The sequence below is a fragment of the Colobus angolensis genome, unplaced genomic scaffold (genome assembly GCF_000951035.1).
Source record: "Colobus angolensis palliatus isolate OR3802 unplaced genomic scaffold, Cang.pa_1.0 Scaffold20, whole genome shotgun sequence".
NCBI classification, from domain to species: domain Eukaryota; kingdom Metazoa; phylum Chordata; class Mammalia; order Primates; family Cercopithecidae; genus Colobus; species Colobus angolensis.
Genome location: NW_012115155.1, coordinates 2,034,990 through 2,042,551, shown reverse-complemented (window position 1 = coordinate 2,042,551; position 7,562 = coordinate 2,034,990). Strand labels below are relative to the sequence as shown.

General features: G+C 40.5%; 1 protein-coding gene across 2 annotated transcripts in view; it reads right to left on the bottom strand.

Annotated features, from left to right (window-relative positions):
• Positions 1–7,562, bottom strand: part of PTPN4 (protein tyrosine phosphatase, non-receptor type 4 (megakaryocyte)) — a 230,060-nt gene that overhangs the window by 121,703 nt on the left and 100,795 nt on the right. The gene's annotated exons all lie outside the window — the stretch shown is intronic.

Below are 7,562 nucleotides of genomic sequence, written 5' to 3'. Positions count from 1 at the left end.
TGTGCAGGACATCATGGCGAACTGCACTTGCATTTTAAAAGGCCAGGGTGGGAGAGCCAGGTTTTTCGCTGACTACATGAATGACACACCTGATCGGATCAATGCCCTGAGCCCTATGCAAATCAGACACCGTCTCCTCCAGCCTCCTAATATAACCGACTGTTTTCTGGCGCACTCAGGGTTTTCCTCTCTGTTCGGAGCCCCACTCCCTCAGTCTCTGTAAGGGGGAGCCTTTTCCTTCTTTCTTGTTAAACTTTCCGCTCACTGAAACCTTGAAACCACGCCACATGTATCCATGTTGTTCATCTAATTGGTCTGAGACAAAGGACCCTGGTGTTCCTCCAGTCATCAGAGCCCTATCAGAAGTTCTCCAACCAGAAAGTAAAAAACATGAAGAAACTTAGAACAACAGAAAAGAATAAAGAGTAATGAAATGGGAGAAATGGAAGTAAATACAAAAGCCTATTCTTCTCTTTAAGAATAAATGTTTAAAGGCTAAAGCAAAAATTATACCTATTTGATGTGCCCCTAATGTATACAGAAAAATACTTAATACAGTTATATTGGGGAAAACACAATACTATAATAATTCTATTATAAAGGAGGAAGGAAAGGTCTCTAAAAGTAGATAAGGTTTTTATATGTACTCAAAGGGATAAAATGTTGTTAATGATACAGCATAAAAATTTTTTAATGTAAATTATAATAGCAAGAATTACCTAAAAAAGCTATCCAAAGATATACTCTCAAAGACACTATAAAAACAAAACTGAGGCTGGGTGCAGTGGTTCATGCCTGTAATCCCAGCACTTTGGGAGGCTGAGGCGGGCAGATCACGAGCTCAGGAGATCGAGACCATTCTGGCTAACACGGTGAAACCTCGTCTCTACTAAAAAAAAGTACAAAAAATTAGCTGGGTGTGGTGGTGGGCACCTGTAGTCCCAGCTACTAGAGAGGCTGAGGCAGGAGAATGGCATGAATCCGGGAGGCAGAGCTTGCAATGATCAGAGACTGTGCGCCACTGCACTCCAGCCTGGGTGACAGAGCAAGACACCATCTCAAAAAAAAAAAACCAAAAATGAAATTCTAGAAAATGCCACGAATCTAAGAAAAGCAGAAAAAATAAAAATGAAAAGCAGAACAAACAGAAAATAAGGAAACAAATAATCAAGTAATAAAACTAGTAATAAAATGGCAGAAAACAAGCCATAGAAAAGGGACAAATATAACTAGGGATGTCAACATCTCTTTCTCAGCAATTGCTAGATTAATCAGCAAAGATGTAAAAAAGAAAATCAGCATGGATCTAAAAGAACCCAGCAACATATTAACTAATAGAATTGACTGACATTTCTAGGACACTCCACTCAACAACAGCAGAATATATGTTATTTTAAAGCATCCACCAACATTCACAAGACAGGCTATATCCTGGGTCATAAAACAAACCTTACTAAATTAAGAATAACTGAAATCACATAGTGTGTTCTGTAACTATAATGAAATCAAAATAGAACACAGCGAGAGAAAGATAGGAAACATTTGGAAATTAAACAACTTCTAAATAACCCATAGGACAAAGAGGACTCTGGAGAAAAACAAAACAAAACAAAACAAAAAACACTGAACTGAAAGAAAACTCAACATACCAAAGCTTGTGGAATATAGCCAAAGCAGAGCTGAGAGGAAAATTTATAAACCTAAATGCTTACATTAAAAAAAGGGAAGGTCTCAAATCAAGTCTAAGCTCCTACCTAAAGAAAATTAGAAAAAGAGAAACCAAAATTAGGGAATACAGGAAAGAGCAGAAATCTAAGTATTTAAAAACAAGAAATAGACAAAATTTGGTAAAACAAAAATCTGGTCATTTGAAAAGATCAATGAAATTAACAAACCTCTAACAAGACTAAAATAAAAAGGGGGAAAAAAAAAGACACAAATCAGCCTTTACAGTATTGAAGCTGTTGGAAACCAGTGCTCGGCGTAGCCAAAAGAAACCTGCACTTAAACAGAAAATTTCTCAGCATGGCACTTTTACTTTGGCGGAAGGGTGCTGCTTGCATCTGTTACAATTGCAAGAGCACACCAAACAAAGGAAGGAAGGGGTTTTTAACCCTAATGCAGCTCCTGTTTCTGTGTCCTTCCTCTATGGGCTGGGGTTGGACCGTACAATCTAAGCTGATCCTGGTTGGCTTAGACCTAATTTTTTTTCCCCAACTAGGGTAAACGAGCAATTTGCAAGAAAAGGAGAAGGGGGAAAAAGAAGGGAGTAGGGTTGATTTACAACTTATAACCAGGAAGTTGAGTCTTTGAAGAGGAATTCAGTTGTCCCAACAAAGCTAAGGATGTAACTACACATTCCAAAAACATTTACAAGGTAACAAAATAGGAGAAAGGAATCTATAAGCATAAATTTGAGAACTTGGATGAAACAGACAAATTCCTCACAAATTTCCTACTAAAATTCACCTAATATGAAATAGATCATTTTAAAAGACACATAATAATTTTAAAAATTGAAATCATAGTGTTACAGGTAGTTAGGCAGGCATAAGCCAGGCAGGAGAGGGCTCTCCCCTACCCACTAAGAATGTCAGGTGATCAGGTGATGGTTCCACAATTATGCATTGCCTCTCTAAAGATAATTCAGCAGCCGGAGGCAGGGAGAGACAATCTCCTGATAATCTACAGCTGTTAACGTTATAAAGTGTTAATTGAATGCAGGTGCCAGGGAGAAGCAAAAAGAACTTCCAATAAAATCTCAGGTGTTGGGTGAGGGAACCCAGGCATGTGCATTAAGAGACAAAATAGCAGAGCCTGGCTTTCCGAGGGCACACCACTGGAAAAGGGAAGAAAGCCTCAGATGGGCATGTGTAAAACTTTCTAAACACACTGCATGTGCTCACTTCCTAAGGGTAAGAAGGACACACTGTGCATGTGGACAGCCCACCCTAAGGGAAGAATCATGGGGAAGGGTTCCAAGATGCTGGAAGGGGACCAGCCCATAAAGTCCTAGGATCATAGTTAAACGTGGCACTTCACCTTCTTGGTGCCCACTTGGGTCTCTTCCAAGTGCACTTTCTTTTCTTTCCTGCTCTAAAGCTTTTTAATAAACTTCCACTCCTGCTGAAACTTGCCTCACTCTCTTTTACTACCTTATGCCCCTCAGTGGAATTCTTTCTTATAAGGAGGCAAGAGTTAAGGTTGCTGCAGACCTGTAAGGATTCACTGCCGGTAACTTGGACACCTTCCACCAGTAACAATAGTTTCAAAGCAAACCTCCCCAAAAAACAAATCTCGTGGGCCTGATTTCACTGGAGAAGTCTACAAAATACAAATCATTTAGATGAGAATTAAGAATAATTTTACACAACCTTCCTCCAGAAAACAGAGGATGGAATTTCCCAACTCACTCTATGAAACCAGCATTAGCCTGATACTTAAACAGAAAAAGACAGTATAAAAGAGAAAACTACAGACTAATGTTTCTCATGAATACAGATGCAAAAATCCTCAAAAAATATTAATAGTAGCAAGGGAACTGAGCAATATCTCAAAAGGATTATACATGACCAAATGGGATTTTACCATAGATGCAACACTGGTTCGGTGCTTAAAAATCAATCAAGTGATGATGTACAGAAAGGAACTCTATGAATCTGTTCCTGAGCATAACAACTACTACTAGGGAAAATTATAAAACAAAAACAAAAAGCAAGAATTTAGTCTTGGAGAATTCACCTAAAAGAAAGCAACAAAGAAAACAGCATTTATTCCATAGAGTCTACTAAATCTCAGTAAGATCAGCAAGACCCTGTGGCACTTAAGCCACAACCCACTCCCTCCTCCTAACCAGGCCAATGTTCCACTCTGAGAAAATGTGGCCAGGAAGATGCAAATCCCTTTTCCCCCAGATCCTAGTCAAGGGATACAGGAGAGGCAGACCACCAGCATTTCTCATGCTTCCCAGCAACAATTATCACAATTTAAATTCCAGAATGGTGTGTCAAAGATATCAAAAGCGACCTTCCTCCACCCAACGCTTACAGGGCAAGACTCTACCTCAGACACAGATGGTCCAGAATACTGAGCCCTAATCACCCTTGCCTCAGCTCACGCATAGGGCAAAAATTCCATGTAGGGAGAGGCAAATCAAGTAAAGGACACTGCCCCTACAAAAGCCCTGCTTGTAAGGCAGGAGTTTCACTCCAAGAGAAGCCGAACACCGTCCCCACCCCAACTCTAGAGCAGTGGAGAAGCTACGTGAAAGGGAGAGAAGCCACAAGAACAGAACACTTAAAAGCTCTACCCAAAGAAACTGACTTTATTTGGTACCGAGTATAGAGAAGTTCCAGCCTAAGAGTGCTCTTGAAAACAACATAGGTCAGCTAGTTTACCAGAGATAACCAAGGGAATATGATAAGAGGCTAAAACAAATAAGAGCCCTCCTACAGTCAGAACAAACAAGATTGGCCTCAAAAACAATCCCTGCAAAGGGGCTTAGATTTAACTGGATCAAGACTGTGAAACAATTTATGCTCTATTTTATACATTGATTAAAAAAATGTAGAAATTAGACGATAATTATTGAAGCTTAACAACTGCATATGAAACTGACAGAAGCAGTTAACCCAACAGAAATCAGAGAAGAGAACTAAACAGAGCCCTGATAAACCACTGTCATCCCAGGGTGACTGTGACAATGCCTAATGCTGTGCACTGTGAGAAGATATCAGAGGCTAAAACAGTTCAATCAAATCACTGAAAAACAAGCAAACAATAACGACAAGCCTTGGAAGCGAGGGGTCAATATGTTATCAATAGTTACAATACACAATCTAAAATGTCCGGTTTGCTTGGACGCAGTGGCTCACACCTCTAATCCCAACACTTTGGGAGGCTGAGGTGGGTGGTTTGCTCGAGCCCAGGAGTTTGAGATCAGCCTGGGCCACATGGTGACACCTCATCTCTGCAAAAACAGTACAAAAATTAGCCAGATGTGTTTCTGTGTGCCTGTAATCCCAGCTACTCGGGAGGCTGAGTGGGAAGATCAATTGAGTCTGGGACATTGAGGCTGCAGTGAACCATGATCACAACCACTGCACTTCAGCCTGAGTGACAAAGCAACACCCTATCTCAAAAATATATAAAATAAAGTAAAATGTCAAGTTTAATCAAAAACATAACACAGGTGAAGAAACAAATGTATAAGACAAAGAGGAGAAAAATAGCAGGTAACAAGAACTGCTCGTGAGAGGGCCTACGTGTCAGATTGAACAATACTTCAAAGCAGTCATTATAAATATATTCACAGAACTAAAGGAGACCATGCTTAAAGAGATAATGAAAGGTACGATGACAATATCTCAGATACAAAATATAAAGAGATAGAAGTTATAAAACAAAATCAAATGGTTTTTCATAAAAATACCTGTCATGAAAAATATATTTAAGGGGCTTACCAGTAGATCTGAACTGAAAAAAGATAATCAGCAAACTTGAAAGCAGATCAACAGCTTATATAATCCAAATAATACAGAGAAAAAAGAATGAAGATGCCAGGTGTGGTGGCTCACGCCTATAATCCCAGCACTTTGGGAGGCTGAGGTGGGTGGATCATGAGGTCAGAAGTTTGAGACCAGCCTGACCAACATGGTGTAACCCCGTCTCCACTAAAAATACAAAAATTAGCCAGGCGTGGTGGCACGTACCTGTAATCCCAGCTACTCAGGAGGCTGAGGCAGAAGAATTGCTTGAACCAGGGAGGCAGAGCTTGCAGTGAGCTGAGATTGCGCCACTGCACTCCAGCCTGGGTGACGGAGTGAGACTCCATCTCAAAAAAAAAAAAAAAGAACACATGAGCCTTTCTAAATATGTCCCTCCATGGAATTCCAGACCCTTGTATGATGCTTGCTAATGGTAGCAGCTTACAAATCTGTGGGTGAACTGGAGACATCTGGACTGACAGCCCTTGCCACAAGGATCATCTGAGATATTGGCCAGGGCATGTTATGTTTTTAATTTTTTGAAACTCCATTTGTCAGGTGGATCCTTCTCACTTGGCATGTCAAATTCCAAACAGACTATTCTAAATATGGATATACTTATCCCAAGGATGCTCCTATTATATGTAAAGAAGGGAAACTTCTAAGATATGAGAAAAATCTGCTGGTGTCTCTCACAAGCCACAACTTAGAACCATCCCTTCAAGGAACAGGGCTATATTTTCTTTGTGGCTCCTGGATAAACTTAATCCTCCCAAGGCCTTGTAAGGGAACTTGTACTACAGAAGCAGTAGTTCTCGACTTGTTATTTTTAAATTCTCCTGAGACGGCAGCATCATCTGGGGACATCCCTAACTCAGGGTCTTTTCTGCAAACTGCATTATCTCGTATATGCTGGACAAAGAGATCTATCATTTATATGCCCTGTCATGGAGATTTAACTGAAAGGGTAGACTGGGGAGGGCATGCACATGATAACACCATCTTAGAAAAACCATGGATGAGAAATTCTATAGCCAGAGGTCTATTCTGGTTTATGGACACCCCTCTCCTTGAAAGATCAGTACTTAATATTTCCATTATTGATGCAATGAGGATGGAAAGCAACTGTAGGTGCCACAGAGGCACAACAGCCATCTACAGACATTTTAGCCTCAGTAGTAGCACAAAATAGAAAGGCCTTAGATGTCCTGATAGCTGAAGTAGGAGGTACCTGTGCACTTTTAAATGAAACATGCTGTTTCTGGATTAACACCTCTAGTCAAGTAGAGGAAAACATACACATACTTAAAAATCAAACCAAAGTAACTGACAGGCTAAGAAAAAATTCAGGCTTCAGCCCTGGGTGGTTACAATCCCTCTTTAATGTATTCCAGTCATCTTTATGGAATTGGTTAGCTCTTTTATTAAGCCCCTTCCTGCTTATACATCTTGTATTCATATTTGCACCTTGTATACTCAATACTCACTACTATAACTTGAATTATTTTCTCTTGCCTAGAAGCAATCAAACTCCAAATGGTGCTGCAACGTGAACCATGCGTGGGCACACCATTCTTCAGAGGACCCTTAGATCGACCCCAGGAGGAACCTGAGCTGCTCTTCCCCACTTGATGCCCCCTTTCAGCAGGAAGTAACCAGAAAGAGTCGTCGCCCAAAACCCTCTAACAGCAGTTAAGGTGACATCTCCTCAGGGGGGAATATTACAGGAATTATTAAGAAATTATTTTAGGCAGATAAGAGAGGGTAAGGAGTCCTCAATAAGGTTTTTTTCTTTTAATAAAGGTAGCTCCTGAAACATTTCTTTTCTAATAGAAAAGCAGCTTGAAAAGCCAGGCCGGCAAGCTTTGATATGCAAATGCTGGTGATTAGAAACTGGGTCTATTCAGCATGGTAATTCCTCCATCTCCTCCTCCATCACCATGTGTGCCAAGTGTCATGGCTGCCTCCAGATGACTCCGTGTGTGCAGGACATCATGGCGAACTGCACTTGCATTTTAAAAGGCCAGGGTGGGAGAGCCAGGTTTTTCGCTGACTACATGAATGACACACCTGATC